General features: G+C 42.7%; 1 protein-coding gene across 5 annotated transcripts in view; it reads right to left on the reverse strand.

Moving 5' to 3' along the window:
- The window catches only part of ZnT63C (zinc transporter 63C), a 482,994-nt gene that overhangs the window by 328,259 nt on the left and 127,759 nt on the right, over positions 1-26,976 (reverse strand). For 4 of the 5 annotated variants that reach the window (XM_068226668.1, XM_067144351.2, XM_067144354.2 and 1 more), the window contains one exon: positions 13,210-13,329. The exons of the other annotated variant lie outside the window; for it this stretch is intronic. The gene's annotated coding sequence lies outside the window, so the exon portion shown is untranslated. The remainder of the gene's footprint in view (positions 1-13,209; positions 13,330-26,976) is intronic. 5 annotated transcript variants of the gene reach the window in all.

Below are 26,976 nucleotides of genomic sequence, written 5' to 3' on the forward strand. Positions count from 1 at the left end.
TGTAAATATTTTCGCAAGCCAATTAAAATTGGGGGTGTGTACAGAAAGCCAAGCCTACCTGTAAAGATTTCTGGAAACCTCCCCTCGAGATACTATAAAAGCTGGGCGCTTTAGGGCCGTATTGTGACCTTCGTCGCACCAGTTTGTGTGCGTGTACTAAGGGGGCAGGGGTCGCTGGCATTCGGAAGGCCCAGCAAGCAAGGTAATGGCAGTTTGTGTGCGGCGTGTACTAAGGGGGCAGAAATTCATATGGGAAGGTTTCAAACTTCTTTTATTCATGTAAAGTTCTAATTTCATGTTTTAAATGCAGTTTTTCGCCAAGTCTGAGGACTCTGTTCAAATCCCTGCTGGGAAACATGTAAACTAAGGGAACAAAGAGTGATTACCCTCTGTTGATTCCCATGGGGTGACTAAAATTTTCTGAACCTCTAAATTCTTAACACTTTTAGTATTTCTCCTTTAGTCACCCTCTGTAGAATAGGCTTAGCCTCTGTAACTTCGGGCCATAAGCCCACTTAGGGTTTTAAGAGTTTTCTAGAAGGAGTGCAGGTTTTTCACCTCCTTGCGTTTTGTTTTTGGCCGATCATAATCAACCTTTCCTTTTTCATATTAAGGCCAGTAGTTGGGCAATCACGCTATAGTTTCATCAAACAATAGATTGTGGTGTGAAGATTCGTTTGGAACACGTGAATTATAGAACTGTTGAGCAGACGATGAGCTCAAACCAGGGCCAAGTGACTGTATGAGAATTGTCCGGTTAACCTTGTGATGTAAGAATGTATGCCTCTGAGAGGCTGGGCTGAATTTACTTTTGGAGCTCAGGCTCCTAGGCTATATAAGTGAGTGGAGCAAACAAACTCTTATAAGAGTTTGTTCAGAGCTATAACGCTCATTCCTTGTATGTTATCATGTTGATAATTCTCTCAAGTTTTGGTACCTGATATTCGGACATCGAGTCCACTGTTGTGGGAGCTAACGAACGCATTTAGATTTTCTTGATTGTTACTTGTTCCAAATTTTCTATCTATCAAATTTTAAGAAAAAAGTAAGAAAAGAAATAAAATTCGAAAATTTAGTATATTAACTTACGCTCTGGTCAATTCCTTGTCCGCCCATTCACCCCAGCATCTCCTTACACCTCTGTGATCCACGATAATCGCGTAATAATAATAATAATAATAATAATAATAATAATAATAATAATAATTTGCCGAAAATACAGGTAAATGGGCGCCAGGTCACCATAGGATCCCTCAATTTAGAATATTGTTTCGAATAAAATTCCGTCTGTTTCATTACTCTAATTTGCTTCGGGATGACCCAATAAAAGCACACACACATATACACACAATTCTAATAAGCTATGAATGGTCACACTTATTAATTGTAAGTCTATCTCTATTCCTTAGGGAAAACCAGGCGGTCCGGCCCGCTGCTATACCTGGGGATGCTCAATCCTTATTTTCACTTCCCCAAGTCCAGCCACCTCATACAACAGCTGTGTGTAGACGGCTGGATTGGAACACAGGGCTACGGGCCACTCGGCACACGATGACTGTTAGTTGGTTCGACTCCACAGACAGTCCAGTAATTCACAGAGTCACGCGCAGTGAACAACTAAACAGTTTAATAGTATTTAACAACAGGTCGATACTCACAACAGCGAATGTTAACACAGGTCCATTTACCCTCACACTCACGATAGCGGCTTCCCTCGTTGACTCTCGGCGACCCTGTCCACAAAAATGCACGCGCACACACACAAACACACACACACACACACACAGTCTTCCGTTCCGCACGTCGTCTGCAGTCCAGCTACTCGCTTGACATTTCGACACACCAACAGCAGCTCCTCGTTCAGATCTCGGTGGGACACTAGCGACAGCCAACACCTCTGTCGCCCTGAGCCCAATCACCGAACCCCAGCACAATGAATCTCACACTGACTCCACCACGGAGTCCAATACTCCCTCCGAGTCCAGCACCAACGCCTAGAAATGTAGCCACCTATTCAGGCGCTCTTTTGTCTAGTCCAATAGCCCTCATATTCGTCAGTAATATCCCATCATCTACCCCATCAAAAGCCTTGGATAGGTCAATAGCGTTACAGTCCATTTGACCTTCTGAACTTGAAATATCAGCTATATCTTGCTGGAATCTTACAAGTTGAGCTTCACTGGAATAACCTTTCCTAAATCCGAACTGCATTCTATCAAACCAGTTAGTAATTTTGTAAACGTGTCGAATATAAGAAATAATGCTTTCCCAGAGCTTATAAACAACACATATCAAGCTGGCTGGCCTCTAATTATCCGCTTTATGTTTGTCACCCTTTCTATTGTATACTGGGACTATTATTGCAACTCTCCATTAGTGTTGGCTACTGAATGCATGATTCGAAGCAGTGTATCGATTCATTCAAGTGTCCGAGTGAATCGATTCACAGGAAAGGCGAGCTCACGGCTCACGATTCAGCTTACTCCCAGCGGACAGTGCTGAGTGGCGCACTCACTGGATGTTGACGGGGAGCCGAGCTTCCGCTGCAGCGAGACAGTGTATCATGGCACATCGAAAGAATCGTGAACGAGCCGGCTCAGTGAGACACAAGATACACACGGCTCCTTCGGCTCACTGGACACGCGGAGAGCCGAGCTTCCGCTGCAGCGAGGCATACAGTGAATCATGGCACATCGAAAGAATCGTGAACGAGGGCGGCTCAGTGAGACGCATGATACACACGGCTCCTTCGGCTCAATGGACACGCGGAGAGCCGAGCTTCCGCTGCAGCGAGACATACAATGAGACATGCTAGACTGAAAGAATCGTATGCTATAATGGACTCTCGAGCTCAGCTCATTTGAAAATAATACCCATTTGCATTCACTGTCCTCTTCTTACAGGGAGGTTTAAATAATAGATGGATTTATTTGCAGTGTTAAAAAGGTAGTCACAACATAATTCTGAAGTAGCTAGTAAGTAGGTAGGCTATTAGGTTATACTATTTATTAGTTTAATGAATCTTAGTATTATAACTTAATTGACTTTTGACAATTAAACTCGACTCTAGCCTGCCCTATGACTATGAGTCATGCTCATGACCACTCAAAAGTACCTGTTTTATATTGGGAAGAACGGCTCAGTATTTTCTCAGTTCATATGTCACATCGTTGCACAAGACTTCAATCATATGTGGACAGACGCAATAACAGTATGTTGAATCAGAAAACCAGCGGGCTACTGTACATCTCGAGTAGCCTATACAAAATATGACGATTTAAAAAAATCCTCAGCTGATAGAAAAATACTTTTTAAAAAAGACTGAGCGAGTTGTCGTGCGGTTAATATCGCGTGGCTATGCGTTTGCATTCGGGGGGTGGTGGGTTCGAATCCCACCGTCGGCAGCCGTTAAGATGGTTTTTCCGTAGTTTCCCCATTTTCACACCAGGAAATGCTGGCTCTGTACCTTAATTCAGGCCATGGCTGCTACCTTCATAATCCTAACCTTTCCCACCCTGCGTTGCCGGAAACCTTCGATGTATTAGAGTAACTAGCATTTTTTCTAAGAAAGGAGTTCATAGTATGAAGACCAGATGGCAGCTGCGAGCACTGAATGCTGTTGCTGCTGTCTTACCAGCACATACTACACTGATGCAGTAGGAGCGGTGACCAATGAGCCGTGAATCGGATCACTGTATCGATTCAGTAACGTGAACGGAATCAAATGAATCGATTCAGTAAAATGAATCGAATGTCCCATCACTACTCTCCATTTCGTGTCGCTCCTCCGAGTCCAGCACCATGTCAATAAATGTCAATATGGTAATATATCCTAGGGCTGGACAAATCAGAAACAATCTAAGTTAGGAGCCAGTGAAATTTCTTAGGCGCCAGACATTTAAAAAAATGATTTGCTTACCTCTATAATATTAACCAGTTTGATCTCTCACTTCATCTGAATCACTCTTAAATTACATTTAATGGACTCAAAACCGGCGAGTTGGCAGCGCAGTGAGCTTGCATTCAGGAGATCGTTGGTTCGAATCCCACCGCCGGCAGGCCTGAAGATGGTTTTCCGATGTTTCCTACGTTCACACCAGGAAAATGCTGAGACTGTACCTTAAGACCATGACCACTACTTTCACATCCTTACGTCGCCGAAAACTTTCGATATGTTAGTGCGACGTTAAACCACTAGCAATATACAGTCAATGATCAGTTCAAATGTACTAAGCCCTGAGCAGTGCTTGCTACATAGCAGTGCAGTACAAAAAAAAAACCGCAGAAAATCTGGCCAAAAGACCAACCAAAGCCGAAGGTGTAGCTTGTCGATGTAATGTCTACGAGCGATTAAGATACAGCCTATATCTCACGCTCATATCGATTCAAGTCAACGTTCAGCTGCAGCAGAAGCTTCTAAACGCTTCTAAACGTTATACTCCGTCTTTAGATAAGCTAGAGAGACGACAGAAACAACAACAACAACAATAAAAAGAAACGAAACACCTTAGGAACAAATCTTACTGTCGAGTTTTTAAAAATGCCACCGAGTTAACTGTTTATGCGTTGCTATTTCAAGAGCGGAAATAAATTCCGAAAATATTGTTTTTCTTCTGACTGAAATATAGCAGTTACCATTTGAAAATTTTAGGCGCCTGCACATGTATTTTCATCGCCATGGCCGCCTGAGATTAGTTCAGCCCTGCTGTATCCCAACCCACAGCGTGTAATATATCCACAGAAATCTCATCAATCCCAGCTCCCTTTCTAGCTTTCAACGTTTGTATCGTTTTATAAATGTCTTTATTATCATAGGTAAATTTCAGTATTTCGCCAGTATTATTTGTCGCTTCCTCTATCAGGACATTATCTTTACATATTGCTGACTGAATACTTCTGCCTTCTGTAAGCCCTTGCATATACACTTCCCTCGTTCATTAATGATTCCAGGAATGTCCTTCCTGGAACCTGTTTCTGCCTGAAAGTATATATACATACCCTTCCATTGCTCCCGCGGCGAAAGTTAGGCGAAAGCTTTTGGACAGAAAGAAAAGGAGGAAGGCGAAGTCAAACTGACCAATTAGCAATCCCGCGAATCAGTATCGCTGACTGCTGGAGAGGGGAAATAATGTAAACTGTTGTAAGTTTATAGTCTAGAGTATACTTTGTATGTGATGTCTTTATCTAAAGTGACCAGACGTCCCACCCCCCTGTGGGTGGGGGCAGTAGAATAACACCCACGGTATCCCCTGCCTGTCGTAAGAGGCGACTAAAAGGGGCCCCAGGGGCTCTGAACTTTGGAGCGTGGGTTGGCGACCACGGGGCCCTTAGCCGAGTCCTGGCATTGCTTCCACTTACTTGTGCCAGGCTTCTCACTTTCATCTATCCTATCCGACCTCTCTTGGTCAACTCTTGTTCTTTTCCGACCCCGACGCTATTAGGTTTGCGAGGGCTAGGGAGTCTTTCATTTTCACGCCCTTCGCGGCCCTTGTCTTCCTTTGGCCGATATCTTCATTTTTCGAAGTGTCGGATCCCTTCCATTTTTCTCCTCTGATTAGTGTTATATAGAGGATGGTTGCCTAGTTGTACTTCCTCTTAAAACAATAATCACCACCACCACCAGACGTCCCATTTTGATCGGGACAGTACCGTTTCTCAACATGTTGTACCGGTGCCCCGGTAGATTTTGTTGGGACGCCTCTTTGTCCCATTTTGTTAGAAAACGAAATTTTATTTTAGTCTCTATAATATTTTATATTATAGATACTGAAATTCGTTTATGGCAAGGTAACTACACTAGCGACAATAAGTATTTTGATAAGCATACTTTGATGAGACAATGCAAATGAAAACCTACAACCTGTTTTCCAGTCGTGACCGGGTCAGGGATGGAATGAATGAAGTCCCCATCTTGCGGCGAGGATAGGAATTGTGTCGGCTGCCGAGGTCTGTCGAACTCCTCTGGGGCAATGATTAATGACTGAAGATGAAATGAAATGATAATGCGAGAGTGTTAATGGAATTAAAGATGACAGGGAAAACCGGAGTAGGTTGTCCCGCCTCCGCTTTGTCCAGTACAAATCTCACATGGAGTGACCGGGATTTGAATCACGGAACCCAGCGGTGAGAGGCCGACGCGCTACCGCCTGAGCCACGGAGGCTTTTTGATGAGACAATACAGTATATAAATTTATGTAATTCATTCGGTGAAAGTTGTTGCATTTGTTACGAAACTAAATTAACAGCATCATATGCTCTAGTACAAACAAAAATTGTACTTTAGACATTACGATGTATTTATTGCAAAACACTAGATAAAAAGTACTTTGACAAATACATTAGCGTATTTGTAACATAAAACATAAAATCTACCTTTCTAGGTGGTTTAGAGCTCGTTAGTATCTGATTACATAGCCTTTTGACTTAATGACTGTGGCACAGCGTGAGAGCATGGAATGGACTAGTGAGGTCAAACGGCTCTGGTGTTTTCTTCCATTCTTCGCTCAAACACTGTAGGATTCAGTTCTTTACCTCAGTCTTCGGTCCACTTCTTCCCACAAATGCTCAATCGGATTTAAATCTGAGCTCTGGCTCGGCCACTCAAGCACTCTAATATTACTCTTCTTGATGCTTTCACGGTCCATACTTGAAGACATAATAAAGGCATTTGGGCGTATGCCGTGTCAAGAAAATAAGGTGAAATTCTTTATGTTTCGCAGAGAACTTCGCTTGCGTCTTCAAAAGAAAAATCTCGACTGTTCACGAGGAAGACTTCTCCAAGAATGAGGTTTGAATTTAGACGTTAATAACAGAAGCGGAAGTGGTACGTTCATTCGTCACCAGATAGGTCACCGTAAGCGGTACAGCGCTAGCAATCGAAGCGGAAGCTGACGGAACCCTAAGAATCAGTCTGAGAGGGAGTTACAGAACATAACAGGTGTTCACACATATGAAAGTATGACACTGACACAAGCCTGGAATGAAACATCTGGTGATGAGGAACGTACGAATTTGGAAAACACCGAAGCGAAATAACAATAGTGAAGGGACAGTGAAGGGACAGGGAAGGGGACTACCTACGTAAATCCTTCATAACCGGCAACCACGCATTACTTAATTGATAGTCAGTTTCCCTGTTGAAATTGTTACGATTTCTACGTATTTCCACAGTTTCCCGTATAATCTAGGATCTGTAGTGTCTAGTGTGGGTAAGAGCTCGAGCATCTTGGAACACACCATGACCCGACGATAGGGCGCGCTCAGCTATTGCTGATTTGTCTGGCTGGTGGACAAGAATATTTCGTTCATGTTCCTTGATACGAGTACCAATGGAACGGCATGTTAGGCCAATGTATACCTTGCCGCAAGTACAGGGAATTTCGTATACCCCAGGATGTAAAAGCGGAGACAATTTGTCCTTGGTTTTACCTAGACTGTGAGCAACTTTAGCGATGGTGCCAAACACGGTTTCTATATTGTGTTTGCGGAGGACCTTGGCAATTTGATCTGTGGTGTTGTAAATGTAAGGCAGGTATGCAGTTCCCTTCACTTCTTCCTTCTGTGAGCTTTCCTTGGTCGTTTCTCTGGTATGCAGGGCTCTATGAATCTGCACATCACTGTAACAAATACCCCTGAACGTAACTGAGTGTATCAATATCCACCTGGCTATTTGATGGCTCACAAATTCGTATCGCCCTCTTGGTGAGTATCGTGAGAATGCCTTGTTTTTGTACTGGATGTTGGTGAGAATCTGCATGAAGATAGCGATTTGTTTGGATAGGCTTACGATGGACGGTATGTCCTAAGGAGCCGTCCGGTTTGTTTCTTACTAGAGCATCCAAGAAGGGAAGGCATCCGTTCGACTCCATCTCCATAGTAAATTTAATTTAAGGATGTTGCCGATTTAGGTGGTTTAGAAATAGATGAAGTTTCTCAGGTCCTTCTGTCCAGACCACAAATGTTTCATCAACATACCTCCACCAAATTATAGGTTTGACGGGCCCTGAAGCAATAGCCTTCTCCTGAAAATGCTCCATATAGAAATGGCACTACAGGCGAAAGTAGACTTCCCATAGCAACCTCGTCCGTCTGTTCGTAAAAATTCGCACCCCACAACAAATAGCTGGAAGTCATGCAGTGGTAAAATAGCTTAGTAATGTCCTCGGGTGGTGGTGGTGGTGATTATTGTTTTATGAGGAAGTACAACTAGGCAAACATCCTCTATATAACACTAATCAGAGAAAAAAAAGGAAGGGATGCGACACTTCGAAAAATGAAGGTATCGGCCAAAGAAAGGCAAGGGCAACGAAGGGGGTGAAAATGGAATTCCCTAGCCCTCGCAAACCTAATAGCGTCAGGGTCGGAAAAGAACAAGACTTGACCAAGGAAGGTCGGATAGGATAGGTGAAAGTGAGGAGCCTAGTACAAGTAAGTGGAATCAATGCCAGGACTCAGCTAAGGGCCCCGTGATTGCCAACCCAGGTTCCAAAGTTCAGAGCCCCTAGGGCCCCATTTAGTCGCCTCTTACGACAGGCAGGAGATACCGTGGGTGTTATTCTACCGCCCCACCCACAGGGGGAAATGTCCTCAGGGAACAGATGTTCAATGAGAGACACGACCAAGTCAGTCAGCACTTTAGTGAACAAGGACTCCACATCGAAACTCATCAAAAGTGCATTAGGTTGAAGGGTTGTGGTTGACAACTTGTTGACGAAATACAGAGGGGTCCCTAACGTATGATTTAGTACGCCCTACGTGTGGCTGAAGCAATTTGCTTAGGTATTTAGCCAGAGCATACGTAGGAGAACCTATCGCACTAACAATAGGTCAGAGGGGAACATCATTTTTATGGATCTTAGAAAGAACATATAATCTATGTGGCACTGCTTCCCCCGCAGACAGATTTTTAGCCTCCTCTTTTGGAATTGAGTATTGCCTTAAGAGCTTCACAGTGGCATTGGACACACGAGTGACAGGGTCACGTGAGCTCAGTCTGTAAACAGGCTCTGACAATATAGCCGAGATTTTAATCTTATACTAGTCATTGCCCATAACCACCGTCGCATTACTCTTATCAGCTGAGAGAATGGTCAGTTCAGAATCATCTCTAAGTTCCTTCGGAGCTTTCCTCTCACCTCTTGTTAAAATTGGGCGCGGGTACAACAGCAGACCTTATGAGTCTCACACATTTGTCTTAATTCCTCACCCTCATCCGTGGGTAGTTTGTGGATGGCACCCTCTCCGAATGAGATTTTTGACTCGAAGCGTGATTTTCCTGGGTCTACCCGCTCTCTGTTTTGTCCGTGGTCCCTGTTGACAGCTGCATTTTCCAACATATGTTTACTATTTTTGTCTGGACAGACACAAAACGTTTGTCACCTGTGCCTGTGATTTGCCCTGCTGTAGGGCATTTGTTACGGCATTCTTTAGGTCTGTTGTGTATTCCTTTATCACTGACATGCTGGTAACTGTCTGAATAACAAAACAAAACCCAATATAAATCAACTGTACGGGTCGACAAGTAGCGTCAAAATACTTTCTGGCTGACCAAACTACGATTTTTCTTCTTCAGTACTCACCAGTTGTGCCTAGCTCCGATCCGGGTGCTCACGCGTCTTCATCTGACTGAGGAGTGTACACCGGCTACGAGGTTAACGAGTTGCGTGATCAAGGAGTGCTCTAGGGGTTGAACGTGCTTGTCAAAATACTCATTGTTGCTACTGTATTTTTATGTCCATAACAATTAACCTAGCTAAGAGTAAAGAGGGAATATAGGAGGCAATGACAATATTCGTTACGAGCAACAATCAATATGGCAACGCCGCTACCCTGTCTGCATGTGTTTACCTAGTTTGAAGCAAGACCAACTACAATACAGGATGAAGCGAAATTCGCGCACTCGGGCATCGCAGCGCAACTCCTCACATGCAGCAATAAAAAAAATGTCTCTCACAAAAGTTCACCCTGCGAGTATATCCGGCAGAAAAAGGACATTGAAGAGTGGCAATCTGGCAACACTGTAACCACATTTATGGTAACTACCTCTGTGCACACATGTTAGCCGTGCTGTACAGTTGGTGCAGTGGATAGAGTTTTGGGTTAGCATGCAGGAGGTCGAGGGCTCGATCCTGGGTTGAGGTACATTTTTTTTATTTGCTAATTTCCATCGGACATTACATACTGTAATACAGTAAGACACCGTATCTTAGGTCACATGTATCCTGCATTTACAACATTTTGTAACTCTGAACACAACAAATACGTGGTTAGACAAATAAGATATAGACAGTTGAAACAAATGACCTGTCAGAGGACAGAATAACTACACAAACAATATCACTAAAGATGACAGCACAGTACAATAACAAAACATCTACTTGCCATTTACATGTAATTGTTATGGGCGCTCAGATGTAGCACATTAGCAATAATACGGTCCATATTAATGACCGCATGACCTTCACAACAGAATACGTTGTCCTCAGAACACCACGTACAAATCGCAACCGAGTTTGGACATTATCCTACTGGTAACGTAAGGCCCTAACGAAATGTAATGGACCTGAACGAGGCAAGAATAATAGTTGGTACTAATCTATGGGACCATTGGAGGAGGGGAAAAAGAAAACAGGTTTTGCATCTAGTAGATGAGTGGTGCGAATAAATTCACGGCCACGACGTGGAAAGGGCGTCTTTCAAAGCTGACCAATGAAAACGATTGTTCGTCCATTTCTAGGATCGTAGTATGCAAGTGCAAATGGTTTCTAGAGAAACCCGCTGCAATCGCTGTTGACGATTAAGATGCCAGATACCACACCACCTGGACTACATTTACGAAATAAAAAACGTACGCCTCAACCCCGGATCGACCATTCGGCCTCCTGCATGCTAACTCAAAACTCTATCCACTGCACCAACTGTACAGCACGACTAATATGTGCTGACAGAGGTAGCTACCCTTCATGTGGTTACAGTGTTGCCAGATTGCCACTCTTCAACGTCCCTTTTCTGCCAGATATACTCGCAGGACGAAAGTTTGTGAGAGACATTTTTTTATTGCTGGCATGTGAGGATGTGCGCTGCGATGCTCGAGTGCGCGAATTTCGCTTGACCTGTATATCAGACATTAATGCAGCTATCGATACTGGCTAAACTAGCGCCGCGATCAGTTTGATCAAATGTAAACATGAGCATGTGCGAAGCATCAGTTTAGTTCTTTCTGTTGGTTTGGTTTGACTAGGAAACGTTAGTGTGGTGATGTATTTAATGAAATTTGGTTTAAAATTTATTGTGATATATTAGGACGTGTCGATCGTATTGTGTGCCTGGATGCAATTCATATTACAGCAGATGCACTCATATTCAGATCAAGTGTACTTAATGCATCGTGATGATTTCGTAGTTAAATAATTTATTAGGGTAAATTTGTCAATAGAGAGGATGTTTACCGTGTACTTGAGCTATTTTTTTTTTTTTCCGGATATGGCCAAAACTCTGTGTTGGTGCTTATCCTAGTACATCTCTCAATTACTATACTTTTTAGGTTTTAAGTGAGATTATAAAAAAGTGGTAAAGCTATTTATTTTATCTGTGAATGAAGATTATATTCTCTTTGTTAAATTAGAGGACAAGGTATCTTTCATATTGTCAAAGCCATGGATGAGACTGAGCCATGTCAGTGAAAGTAAGAAATTTATTCTAGCCCATATCAGAAGACACAGTGAACTGTAAACACTACATCTCACCAGCAAAGGCGAACTAGAAGAAATACCAGCACAATTTTCGTTTATTATAAATGGCAACGTGTATTGGAAAAATTCCTCTTACGAATCTTATTTTCAGTTATTTGGGACTATCATTCTATTTGAGTTTAGAGAAACAGCCTCAGTTTTGACGAAGTGCAATTTACCGAACTGCAATATTTCACGATGACCATTAACATCATCGCAAGTTGGAATGAAGCTGATTTCAAGCCCAAGTAGCCGTACGTATGATCGATTATCACATTAGAAATGGTAAGGCAGAACGTTTTAAAGAGACAAGCAGTATACTTCATAACATTCCTGTAGTTTCTCACGTTCTATATTTCGAAAGTATTTCATCTTCCGGTTGGAGTATGTTTTCTAAAGGAAGAGAGTTATACTGTCGAATATCTTTGCTATTCTTCCCTACCAATACTGTAGAATGTTATCAAGGTCACAACAAAGCCTTTAACAGAAGACATGCTGCTTTTTCTAAACATATCATCGACACAAAATCTCGCACGTCTATCTAGTCATAAAATAATGCTCCAAGATGGCTCATCATCAAGTAGTAAAGCGAGAATAGGACAGTAATAATGAGAAATGAAGACGTCCGAACATTCATTCGAAGAGACGACGGCGGTAGGGGACAGGCATCGTGGGGTTTTAAAATATTTTCCATGCCATTTGTTTTACGTCATACCAACTCAGAGAGGTCGTACGGCGACGATTGTATAGGACAGGGCTAGGACTGGAAAAGAAGAGTCGATGGCCTTAATGTACATCTGCCTCGTGTGAAAATGGGAAGCCACGGAAAAGAATCTGCAGGGCTGCTGAAAGGGGTACGAACCCGCTATCTTCTGGATGAAAACTAATAGATACACGCTTCGAACCGCGCTCGGTAGACATCGCAGTTATTAGCGTCTAGTGATGGGCGTAATACTGATGAGTGACGATTTCAAACATCAAAGCAAATGAAATAAAATTCCCTTAATTCTCAAAGAATGAGGACCTCGTGACAAACAAGCAAAGGACCAAGAGCGGATGATTAGAGAAGTTTTCTCCTGAAGTCAAGAGGATGGTTGTCTAGTTGTACTTCCTCTTTACAATAATAATCACCACCACCACCATCATGAAGTCAAAGTAAAAGGAGAAAACGAATTCAGCTCAGCTAAGGAAACACGAGTGGTCATTTCTTAAACGCTGAAGGTCTGGTTCTTCTGTCTTCACCCGGTGTGTATCAAAGCAGATTAGGTAAACCACACTGCCTCGGCAGTCGCAAAGGCTTAGGCAGAAAATAACCTGGATGCATACAAAGCTTCACACCAAAATGAAAATAAAGCGAAGAAGAAGAGTACTGATTTATCGTAAACCCAAGATTCCTACATTTAGTTACCAATAAGGTATGCTGTCCTATACTAACGATAAAACTACGGTTGCTAAGATGGCTCTCCAATGAAATACTTACCTTCGAGCATACAGTTTCCCGTGGGAATTGGGCAGTCATATGATCATTTCCCTTCCAAAGCAATTCTGCGATTCGTCGAAGGCGAGCATCTGGCCACAATCAAGGTCAGCACGCGCTTTCCTACGACAAGAGGAAAATTGCTATGAAAAGTCTATCATACCTAGAACACCACACTTCAAGATATACTGACCTAACATTTCTATGGAAAGTATTATTTTGTTAAGAGATAGTTGCCTAGTTCTACTTCCCTTAATACAATAACCACGACTATCATCATCAAAGCATTTGCTTCTCCTCACATAAATACAGAAGCAATATTTCAACACCATAACGCTATGCGTCATCAATTGCTGCAACATCTACCAGACCATGGCCCATTTACAAGTCAAGACCTCCAAAATCTGTGAAATTTACTTAACACCGGATTCCTACTATGCTAGCTGAGCTAAGTTGAAGAATCTCTTAGATGGCACTGAACAGAAAGTAAAATCTGCGGGATATCAAATCCCGATAACCGAAGGGCTACCCACCCAGAAACTCTGATCTTGTTGTGCAACAGGCAAAACATCATCTTAACGTGCAGTTGAGACCACTTATTAACAAGAAGCAGAGACAGGAACCAACCACTCCAGGTTTAGAAGAAAAACAAAACATGAAAAACCAAAAGGAAATGGATCTATACATATTTATTTTCAAAGTTGTTTAACGTCCCACTCACACAGATAGGTCTTACGGCGACGATGGGACAGGGAAGGACTAGGAGTGGGAAGGAAGCGGCCGTGGCCTTAATTAAGGTACAGCCCCAGCATTTGCCTGGTGTGAAAATGAGAAACCACGGAAAACCATCTTTAGGGCTGCCGACAGTGGGGTTCGAACCCACTATCTCCCGAATACTGGATACTCGCCGCACTTAACGACTGCAGCTATCGAGATCGGTAATAGATAAAATGGTGATTAACACTTCAGTCGAATACGCGTAATATTTGAGATTTAGGTCATTGAATCAGATAAGCGTGGGGTATATTTGAAAATGCCTGAAAAGTTTTCTGTAATAACACATGAATACTAACAAGCTAAAAGCTTGCCAAATAAGTTCACGATGTTTCTGGGAACATTTTTTTTTTAATGGCTTCTTTTAAGCGACCGAACAAAAACTTCTTTTGACCTATTATATTATGCAACTAGCAGTTACCTGCACTTCGCTCGCGTGGATTTCGTAATTTGATAAAAGTAATCGTTCCTCGGTACTGTACTAAGACATTATCTAAAAATTCCTTAAGTATAAAATCTCACCGAAAAATTGAGTTTCATTTACCCTGGAGACTCTGTGTAAACCACAGTGGTAGTATTGCTGTTTGGGGCTAAGATGATTATGCGACATAGAACTCTCAAGTCGAAAACAAACAAAAATCACACGTTTCTTTATTTTTAAACGAGATTCCAAATACCTATTTCCACGTCTGTAACGTCTTCAGTTTTTGAGATATAAGTATCCCCATGAAAGGAATTCAATGCCTTTATCAGTCCTTCCCCCCCCCCCCCAGCCGCACCTAAGTGTATGTTCCTTTATTTTTAAAGGATATTCCAAATAGCAATTTTCACTTCCGTAACATCCTTCGTTTTTGAGATGTAAGTATCCTCATACAAAGAATTCAACTCATTTTTCAGTTCATTTAACCCCCCCCCCCCCCATTCAAGTGCTTTTTCCGAAAACAAAAAAATTCGTTCTGTTATTTCAAGAGATTGAAAATACCGATTTTCACGTCTGCAACACGTTAAGTGTTTGAGATATACTGTAGATAAGCTCGTTTTAAACATTCACCCCCTTTTACACTTCCCCTTAAGTGGATCTTCAGAAAATAAATTCTGCGTGTTCCCTTACTTTTACAGGAGAATCCAAAAACCAATTTCCACGCTTGTAACATCTTCAGTATTTGGTATATAAGTACCTCATAAAAGGAATTCAACACTTTCTTCACTTCTTTCCACCCACCCCATCTCCTTAAGTGGACTTTCCGAAAACAAAAAATACGTGTTTCTTTATTTTTAAAGAAGATTACAAATTCAAATTTTCATTTCTGTAACATCTTCAGTTTTTGAGATATAAGTATCCTTCTCCCCTTGAGTGTCTTTTCCGAAAAAAAAAATTACGTGTTACTGTATTTTTAAAAGGAATTAAAAATGTAAATTTTCACGTCTGTAATATATTAAGTTTTTGAGATATACTGTACATATGCTCATTTTAAAAATTAACCCCCTTTTAACACTTCCCCTTAACTGGATTTTCAGAAAACAAAATATCTGTGTCCCTTACATTTACATCAGGTTCCAAATACCAATAATTTTCACGTCTGTAACATGTTACGTTTTTTAGATATACTGAAGATATTCTCGTTTTAAAAATTTACCCCATTTGTCACTCCTGCCCCCTCCCCCTCGTACATTTTCCAAAAAATAAAATACATGTTTCTTTATTTTTAAAGGAGATTCCAGATACAAAATTTTACGTCTTTAAACTGTTAATTTTTTTAGATATGGATACAATCATCTTAAAATTAACTCCCCTTTTCACCCCGTTAGAAACGGAATATCTAAAAATCCTCCCTTAGTGAGCTCCTAAATTGCAATATGAATGTATCTCAAAAATGTCATTCCTTTATGTCTAGTAGTTTTAGCTCGGCGATCATTAATCAGTCAGTCAGTCAGTCAGTCAGTCAGGACATGTTATTTTATATAAATTATATATATTCGGTGGTGCCGGAAAATGGGGGGAAGATGTTATTAACGCTGTAACTTCACATTTGGCTTTCTACTCGGACGGCTGAGGTCGAATTCCCGTGGATTCAAGGTTGGAATTCTCGCTAGAAAATCACAAGATGTCAATAAGGGGTCTCTCACCCCAGCCCAAAACCTAAAATGAAACAAGGTGGTTTTGAGCCTCCTCAACAATAAGCAGTAGACAGTTTGATGATTATGATGATGAAGATGGTGATGATGATTGTTTTTTAAAAAGGTCGAACATCTAAGGTAATCGGCCCGTAATGGTACGAAATGGTCGACATGAGATGATAATTAAAATATTAACATATATCCACTGACTAGAGTTTAAAATAAATGGTGATGAAAATGATTATGAGATTAAAACAATCAGTGGACCTAATTCGCAGTACCTTATGTTCTAATAAAAGTATAGAAAAAAGAGGTGATAATGGAAGGCATTGCCTGGATATATATATATATATTTCACGTCAGAAATGAAAATAGAGCCAAAGGGATAAAAGCGCAGTTAGCACAAACACACTAAGACAAAGTACATTATTAAACGCGATAAAAAAAAAGACCACTATCCCTCATAAAACGGATAACGAGGTCTGCTGACTGCTCGTCATGGCGCAGGATGAAGGAGATCGTACTCGGGAGTTTTAGGCTACGGCGCAGACCGACCAGGTCCACGCACTCCCTAAGGATGTGTACCACGGTAAAATGATCGCCGCAAGTACACACAGGAGGGGGTTCTCCTTTCAATAGACGGGAGTGCGTCAGGATACCGTAGCCGATCCGAGGACGACATAATACCACTGCTCCTCTCCGAGAAGCCCGAAAGGAAGGCCTCCATACCTTCGTTGTACCTTTTATCGCTCTCAGCTTATTTGGAAGAGGTGTGGCCTGCCACTCTATCTCCCAATGGGACATAACAAGATGTCTCAGTTGAGAGCGAATATCACTTGCTGGAACCTTATAAGGCAACGGGGGCAGTGTTACTGCCTCGTTGGCAGCCTTATCTGCTAAATCGTTTCCCTCTACACCCATGTGGCTTGGGAGCCACAGAAACGTGATTCTGGTGCCAGTGTCCGAACACCCGGCCAGCAGGTTCTGGATCCGCTGCACCAGAGGGTGCCGAGGGAAACAGGTATCAATAGACTGCAGCGAGCTCAAGGAGTCAGTACACAGAAGAAAGAGTCGGCGCTCATCGGACAGTGCGTACCGCAGAGCTTCACAAATGGCATACAGCTCCGCTGTGTACACACTACAAGTTTCTGGGAGAGCAAAAAGAAACCTATCACTGTCGCCAACGAGCGCACAGGCCACTTTCGTGTCTGTTCTCGTGTAAACGACGAGTGAACTCGGATACCGGTCAACAACGGACAGGAAGAGCCTTCGATAAATCGAAGGGTCCGTGTTGTCCTTCGGGCCAGTGTGCAGATCCAGGACTATTTCAAGTCGTCGTACTACCCACGGAGGTACACCACTTGGTTGTCTGACAAGGCAAGGAACCGAAGGTACGTGAACAATCTGTGACTGCTATCCAAGCGTATTCCAACGGACCGCGTAGCTCGAGGACAAGAAGCGTACAGCCAACGATTTCCATTGTTGATTACGCAAGGATAGCTCGGGTGAAGTGACATCTGTCGCAAATTTGCAGCATACGACAGAAGCATTTGCTGGCGCCTCAGGTGTAAAGGCGGCACACCAGACTCAGCGAGCAGGCTAGCAATGGGGCTTGTACGAAAAGCTCCCGTCGCCAACCTAACCCCGCTGTGGTGGATGCTGTTCAGCTTCGCCAGGACGCTTGGCATTGCTGAGCCATATGTTCCACTGCCGTAGTCTAGCCGGGATAAAATATGTGCCCTATAGAAACGTAGGAGCACCGTGCGGTCAGCACCCCAATTAGTGCCGCTAAGAAACTTCAAGACATTCAGCTTCTTAATGCATTGCACTTTTAACTGCCGCACGTGTGGCTCCCACGATAATCTGCTATCGAAAAGGAGCCCAAGAAATTGGTGTCAGCAACGGGAAGAACATTTCCTAAATAAAGCTCAGGTTGTGGGTGAAGAGTACGGAGCCGACAAAAGTGGACAACAGAGGACTTTGCGGTGGAAAACCGAAAGCCATGTTCTTTTTTTTTTTGCTAGGGGCTTTACGTCGCACCGACACAGATAGGTCTTATGGCGACGAAGGGATAGGAAAGGCCTAGGAGTTGGAAGGAAGCGGCCGTGGCCTTAACGTACAGCCCCAGCATTTGCCTGGTGTGAAAATGGGAAACCACGGAAAACCATCTTCAGGGCTGCCGATAGTGGGATTCGAACCTACTATCTCCCGGATGCAAGCTCACAGCCACGCGCCTCTACGCGCACGGCCAACTCGCCCGGTAAAAAGCCATGTTCTAAGGCCCACTGTTCCACTCTCCTAATAACTTGTTGTAATTGTCGCCCTGCGACTGCCATATTAAGCGAGCTATAGTGGAGAGCAAGATCATCCACATATAGCGACGGTGTTACTGCTGAACCAGCAGCAGCGACAATACCGTTTATGGCAATCACAAAAGAAGGACCAATCCCTGTGGGACTTAATTTTCTTGAACGTGGTATTGCGAATATGCCCTTCCAACTCTGACACGGAATAGACGGAGGGACAAAAAATTCGCAATTGACGTCCGAAACGGGAGAGGAGCTTACGGTCAGCTGTTTCCAATATGGCGGCGAGATAGTGACGGGAAGTAAACACGACAGTGATCGGGTGTGCGTCTGTAGGATTTATTAAGTGTTCAAAAGACATGCCAAAGCGTTAGCCAGGTGACGGGGGAGTTACCTGTCTTGTACACTGTAATCTTGGGGAAGAAATAAAATAATAATTCTACTAAGTAAATGTTGTAAAGCAAATAAATCCTAGGCTATATACAGGCTTGTGTTGGCACAGCCCACATCCTATCTTAATATTCTTCCATTTTTACCATCAGCACAAAAGTTAGAACTTAGAACCGACAATAATAAGTATAAAAATTATAACTACCTACAGAATATGCAGAGCAAAGCTTGAAAATTATAATTTAAGAGTACTATAACCTCTACAGTCACAGATGTGTGGGGTTGAAGAATACTTGGTTTGTCCAATTCTACCAAATAATTAGGTTATGGCTTCTAATTTATGATGACCGGACGAGTTGGCCGTGCGGTTAGGAGCGTGCAGCTGTGAGCTCGCATCCGGGAGATAGTGGGTTCGAACCCCACTGTCGGCAGCCCTGAAGATGGTTTTCCGTGGTTTCCCAAATGCTGGGGCTGTACCTTAATTAAGGTCACGGCCGCTTCCTTCCCATTCCTAGACCTTTCCTGTCCCATCGTCGCCATAAGACCTATCTTTGTTGGTGTGACGTAAAACAAATAGCAAAAAAAGCTCATTTATGATGGCAAAATACTACATATTTTCTTTCATTGATATAAGTTTTTTATAGGCAATTTAAATGCAGTGCTTAATTACTACCAGTTAAAGATATTACTCACATGTAGATAGTTAATTTACTGCCGGCTGTTACACATATGAAGAAGTTTACAATGAGCGGATTACATTCTATGTGCGGCACAGAAGTATTAGGCTACAAGTTTATCAGTATTTTTGATGTAGCTAAATCTTTGTGAACACAAATTAGAGACAATAACTATCAATGAGTACAATAAACAGTACCGGTACCTACGCTGTGGAAAGAAGTCGTCTTCACGAGAATGCAGACTGCACACTGTCATGTATCGCGTAACGCGTTTTCCAATTGACAGCGCGGAAGCCCATCTTTCTCTCTGAACTTTTTGTACAGGAAAGTAGTGACCAGATTTCGCATCCGTTTTATACGATTTGCAACCGTATACAGAGCAGTACCTCCTCAAATTTGACCATTTTCTTTCTGTTTCCATCACGACGTCAATGCTTCGCCATGTAAATAAACCTCACCAGTCACTATGTTGCAGCTTCAACATTCTACCGCGTGGCTGCGCCATCCAACTTTTCTGACGTCAATAAATACCGGCAAGTTACCTTGGAATCTCCACTGATGCAGGACTGAAAGAATACCATATCGCCATGTGGCGTCATAGGCCTCTCCTAAGTCAAAGAAAACAGCCACTAAATGATGTTTGCGGAGAAATGCATCCTGGATAGAACTGTCCAGGCGTACCAGGCGGTCAGTGGTCGAGCGAGCGGCTCGAAAACCACATTGGTACTCGGACAAAAGCCCGCGTACCCCCAGACACCAAACAAGTAAGCGATTTATCATCCTCTCAAATAGCTTACACAAGCAGTTAGTGAGAAAAATACGTCTACAGCTTCCTGCATACTTGGAATTTTTGTCAGACTTGAGGACAGGAATGACTATGCCATCTCGCCAGTGAGACGGAAACTCACCCTCTATCCAGATTCGGGTTGAACACTCGAAGAAGATATAATAGACTATCCTCATTAAGGTGTTTCAACATCTGGTTATGGACACTGTCTGGTCCGGGGAACGTGTCCTTGCAAAGCGCCAAGGCGCTACGGAGTTCCCACTCCGTAAAGGGCACATTATAGTCCTCTGAAGCGTGAGTGGCAAAACTGAGGTGATGCTGTTCTGCCTCCCGCTTCAGAGCGAGGAAACCACGATGGTAATTCTCGGAGCCAGACACATCCGCGAAATGGCTGGCTAGATGGTTAGCAATGAGGGTGGTTCAGTGACGATACTGCCTGCAATAGAAATTCCCGGTACAGAAGATGAACCTTGGATAACCGAATACGTCGAAGTTTAGTCCACACTTGAGATGATGGAGTATGTGACGTCATAGACGAAACATATCTCTCCCACGAAGCTTTCTTACTTTAACGAATTCTTACTTTAGCGAATAAGAACTCGCACCTTAGCGCGGAGTTTTTTTAAATGTTACCGAGTTGGCCACAGTAGGATCGTTTATGAGTGCGACGGCGTTCTTTGATAGCTGCTTCAATTTCTTCGTTCCACCAAGGAACGAGTTTTCCGCGAGGAGTCCCTGAAAAGGAGGGAATGGACTGCTCAGCAGCAGCAAGGGTAACTTGTGTTATATAAGTTATATCGCCGTCTACAGTCCGCCTGGTCTCGTCGTTAAAGATGACGAGTGATCTGAACTTTGGCCAATCAGCATGTTTAACAATCCATCGAGGAGGGGCCTCGACGGATTTCTGTTTCAATAAAGTAAGAATAATGGGAAAATTGTCACTGTCACAGAGAGCATCGCGTGTATTCCACCGAAACAACGGAACCAACGCTCGACTCCATAGACTTATGTCTATGCGAGAGTATGTGCCGTAACGTACACTGAAATGTATTGGTTCCCCTGTGTTCAAAATACATAAATCCAGCTGTATTACTAATGTTTCCAACTCCCTTCCCCTGGGGAAAGGCGTTTCCGAGCCCCATATGGGGCGATGAGCGTTAACCTCGCTGATCTATAAGATCGATGACATAATTTATGTTAACAGGCTGGCCTGGTGGAAAATAAACGTTACACACTGTTGTTATGACAGGCAGTGGTATCCGCACCGCAACTGCTTCCAATGCGGTTTTTAGAGGAACCTCTTCGTTATAGGTATCAGAACGAACTAAAATACCCACACCACCGGACGCCCGGTGAGCATAATATCGTTCTGTCGAGTATAGTCTGAAATTTCTCAAGACCGTATGATGACCTGGTCTGAAGTTTGTCTCCTGAATACTGAGAGTTTCCTAACTGTCTGACTAATTTTACAAACATTATATAAATCTGCATTTAACTTGTAAAATCTGAATATCTGCATTTAAAATGGAAAATCTGAAAATTAATATTCATTATATAAAATACACACACTCGTCGAACCTTGTACTCAATACTTACTTGTTACCTGCTTACTTACACATACGTTATTTGAAGGGCGCCAGCTGTCACTCAGTACAGCAATAATAGAATGAGACTCTTGACCATCTCTAGGGTGTGGGGTAATAAGCTTACTTTTGACAACATACCATATAAGTTCTGGGAAAAGGAGATTGGCGTTCGGTTTCCCCATTAATTTTGAGGTTAAGATATTTTACTTTCAATGAAATGAAACTATGAATTCGTTTGATAGAACAATATATATTCTTTAAATAATATATCAAAAAAATAGTGAGTCTTGTTGCGATAAAACAGATGAGAATATGAAATTATGACATTGCAACTGAAAGAAACTAGGCATGAATTTGAATTCTTCTTGACCGGACATTTAACAATTTATACGAAATATTTCCCTCACTGATTCACTTGACTGTACCTTTAACACTTTGAGTGTAATTACGACGTAATCCATTGCTCTGGTGTTTACTGTAGATGTGTCACGCCTAACGTGGTGATACATCCTTGAGACTGCTTCTTCTCCATATCATCTGACTTCTTTGTAAGTCAATATGGTATGACCTCTTGGCAGGTCCAGGGTTGCCCTCTCTGACTCCTTGGTAAGCCTTGCGTCCGCGTCTTCCACTAAGTGACGGACCAACCATTTGGTCTCACTCTCTCAATGACCAATATTGGCTCACTGAGTCTTCACCATCTCTCGTTCACACTGGTTGACTGACCACCTAAGGCCTCTTGATCTAGTAGACTACTTCACTGTACTGCATCCGTATAAGTAATGACTGACGCTACAATATGCATCCACCTTATATAGACGTTGGTTGACACAACTACGTAATCTCCAGAAATAACAATGACATACTCCCACCTACGCGGCAAATATTACATACAGTGGTAAAATAGCCCCGCGGCGACTAACTCCGTGCGCGCATTGCTAAATAAATACGATGACGTAGCCATGGCGCGGCGATGACTTGGCAGAATCGCCACTAATCTTGCACAATGTCCCAACGTCACACTCAATCTCTGATATATACAACAATTCTCACTGTACAGGTATTGAGTGTTATCCTACACATACGTATATATGTATACATCTAAGTACAATCTTGCAAGCAACAGGCAATTGCAAAATCGAATTGAATAAAACGGATAATTACAATAATAGTAACAATATCACAGATAACATAATAATAATAATACTGACATAATAATAATAATAATAATAATAATAATAATAATAATAATAATAATAATAATAATAATAATAATAATAATAAAATACAGATAAAATAATAAAAATACAGATATCATCTTGTAACGGGATTTGAACCGTTACAATACAGACTATACTCGCCGCGAACTGACTAATGAGCTGACGCAGCTCAGCAAGATGCCTGTCATAACCGTTACAATTCCACTGTAACAGTGCCACAGTGTGGACTATAAAAAGAGTGGTAGGTTGTGAGCGACAAGAGCTGGTGAACCTAAATACTAACAACATCTACATCCATGTAGATGTTGGTGAGAGCTCGACGTCCATCCCGTCATCGACAGACAGCGGGATTGACGCCCAGAACTTCGACGCTTTCCGGGGGCGGGAAGTTCCCCTACGAGGGGAGCGCGCAGGTTTTGGAGCAGGAGTACCTGCTGGCGCAGACTCATACCCTCCAGATGGAGGACATGATTTCCCTTTCGCAGAAGTGCGGGAGCGCTCGTTAGGGGCGTTCTTCTTCGCCGTCTTCTTTTCGAGTTTAGATGGGCTGGGAATGATTTCCCGGCCCTGATCGACGATGCCGCCTCCGCCGGCTGGGGCACGGCTTTCGCCGACCTCTTAGGTGGGGGGGGGGGGGAGGCTGCTGTGGCGGCTCAGAACTGCCAGCTGGCGCAGACTTCTGATTGGTCGAAGGTGGGGTGGTTCCCCCCTTCAAGGTTTTACTCTTTGCGACTTTGCTCTGAGGAGCAACAGTCGCCTTGGGCCCAGTAATCTACACGGGTAACGATGTCGTGAAAGACGAACTTGGGAGACTCTGAGCTATCATGCTGTAGTCGAGTGTACGGGCACGTGTATTCGTGGAATTAAACTTACGGCGCGCTTCCTGGTAGGAAAGACCATCTAGGGTCTTGATCTCCTGGATCTTCTTCTCACTCAGATATGTCGGACAGTTCCGATCCCGAGGAGAATGAAGGACTAGAGCAGTTAGTGAACTTGTACGGAGTTGTGAACTCCTCCGCGCCGTGAGGAACTCTTCCCCACATGTACCACACACAGACTGATTCGAACGAGATGCCATATGTCCGAATATCTGGCATTGATAGCATTGCATAGGATGCGGAATGTACAGTCTCACATCGCAACGATGACTTGTTACCTTGACTTTTTCTGGTAACACTGACAACTTGAAAGAGACAATGAAGGCACCAGTGGCAACATCTTCACCGTTGACCTTGCGCGTAATGCGCCGGACGTGTGTCACGCCACGGTTCTTCATGTCTTCCATCACCTCTTCGTCAGTGTTCAAAATAAGGTCGCGGTGAAAGATGACTCCGCGAACCAGGTTTTTTTTTTTTTTTTTTTTTTTGCAAGTTGCTTTACGTCGCACCGACATATAGGTCTTATGGCGACTATGGGACAGTAAAGGGCTAGGAGTGGGAAGGAAGCGTCCGTGGCCTTAATTCCCAGAATTTGCCTGGTGTGAAAATGGAAAACCACGGGGAAAACCATCTTCAGGGCTGCCGACAGTGGGATTCGAAGGACGCTGAAATATACCTAGGTATATATATGTTTCTTGTGTGCAGACAAAATGAGAGTTCCATCCAATAAAACAAAGAAAAGGAAAATGAAAATGGGCAAAATGAACAAAAGATAGTCCGAAAGAAGACTACAGATTGGTAAGGATAACAAATCAAATAGGAAAGACTCTGTATGTGATTTTTAATATAGGCTACAAGAACAAATACAGTGAAGCGAATGAAATCGTGACACGTAAGGTAACAAGGGTTTAGTTATACGGGGAAGATTCACGGCATATAGCTGAGGCTAGCTCGTAAATCTTTTCTACGAGTGAATAAGGAAGCTATTACTTTTTTTTTCAATGTTTTAATTTTATTTCGTGTAGTTTATCAGTTATGCCCAGATTCTTCTCTAGTAGGCTCCAGTGTTCATTAATGATCCTCGGAATGCCCTTCATGGAAGCAACTTCTAAAGTACCTATTCACATTCTTCCATTTTTCTCTTAAAATTCATATGACTGGCAATTATGTTTGCCATCGTGTACTTTTTTCCCCACCCTAGTGGTTTAATGTCGCACTAACACATCGAAGGTTTTCGGCGACGCAAGGATGGGAAAGGGCCAGGACTGGGAAGGCAGCGTCCGTGCCCTTTATTAAGGTACAGCCCCAGACTTGCCTGGTGTGAAAATGGAATATCAAGAAAAACCATGTAAGAGCTGCCGACGATGTGATTGGAACTCACCATTTCTCGATTCCAAGCTCACAGCTACGTGACCTTACGGCACGGCCAATTCGCTCGGTCATATTATTTGCTGACTTGTTTGTTTAATTCAATTTCTTAGCTTCCTTCAATCTCTTCTTACTTTCATATCCATTCCAAAGTGTGACTTTCTAACGTGTACCTCTTTCTTAATATCGTCATTTCCCTGTTATAATAAAGTATGTCTTTTCCATCCTTCACCAAGTTTTAAAAGTACATACCTATTTTCATATTCCTCAACAACTGCTTTAAATCTATTCTACAGACTATATAAATTTTTATTTATTATTTTCCACGGATCATAATTACTTTTTTTTTAAACTACCTCATGCCTGTTTTATCAACCATATGGTCCTAATCTTACAACTTCCCTATCGATCGCATTTATTTTTAACTACGACGAAAAACTGCTTATCACTTATACAATCTGTTATTTCAGTTTCTCTATAGAGCTCATGTGGTTTTACCACCACCACGTTCAGAATATTTTCCCTCTAGTTGGATCCATCACTTTCTGATTCACCTGTCTTTCCCAAATTAACTTACTTGCCATTTGTTGGTCATGCTTCCCGACGTTCGCATTACCTTCCCAACTGATATTCGGTAAACTGAGTTCACCCACTACCCGAGACTTCCGTAGCGTAACGGTTGGCACTACTAGCTGCCGTCCTCGGAGGTCCGGATTCGATTCCCGGTACTGCCAGAAATTTAAGAATGGCAGGAGGGCTGGTTTGTGGTTAAAATGGTACATGCAACTCACCTCCATATGGAGTGTGTCTGAAAAGAGCTGCACCACCTCTGAGTGAAGACACGAGTTTATCTACCCGATACCATAACATCCCTTTCTGTGTCGTTCCCGACATAGCTGATTATCTGTACACCCCTTGCTCGTAGAATTTCATGTATCTCATTCTTCATTTTTTCGTATCTTACGAATTCCTCTTTCACTAGTATGAATACTCCCCCTCCTACCGTTCCCATCCTGTCTCTACGATAAACACTCCAGTTCCGTGAGAAAATGTACGCATCCATACCAACACTCTTCAGCCATGATTCAATTCCTATTACAATATCTGGTAAATATATAACATCTGTTAAATTGCGGAATTATATTCCTTTCTTTATAACACTTCTACAGTTTAGCACCAATACGTTTATGTCTTCCTTACGCGACTTCCAGATCCCTGTACTCTTTATCACCGCTCCCTAGTCCAGCCTGTTTCCTTGAATATACCTCCCTATAATTATTATAAACAAACACCCTAACACGTATACGTACCATTGCGGTTCACATTAAGGCCATCAGATCATAGATCCCTATCTCCTACCTACCCATTGGGATCTACAAATCTCACTCCCAACATCCCACGGACCCTCTCTATCTCATTTAAATCGCCGATCACCTTCCAGTCAATATCCCAATGATAATTTCCGCTCTCCTGCACTGTCAAAAGCAGATCCCATACATCGCCAACTATGTTAGTACTTAATCCTGCTTGTCTTACGTTGTTGGTACCAACGTGAAAAGTTACCACCTTTTCCTTACCCTCCTCAGCCTTAACCTAAATCCTGCTGCAGGGCTGTACTTAGGAAACAAAATCAGGAAGTTACATATAAAAGACAAGAAACTACAAA

The sequence above is a fragment of the Anabrus simplex genome, chromosome 3 (genome assembly GCF_040414725.1).
Source record: "Anabrus simplex isolate iqAnaSimp1 chromosome 3, ASM4041472v1, whole genome shotgun sequence".
Taxonomy (NCBI): domain Eukaryota; kingdom Metazoa; phylum Arthropoda; class Insecta; order Orthoptera; family Tettigoniidae; genus Anabrus; species Anabrus simplex.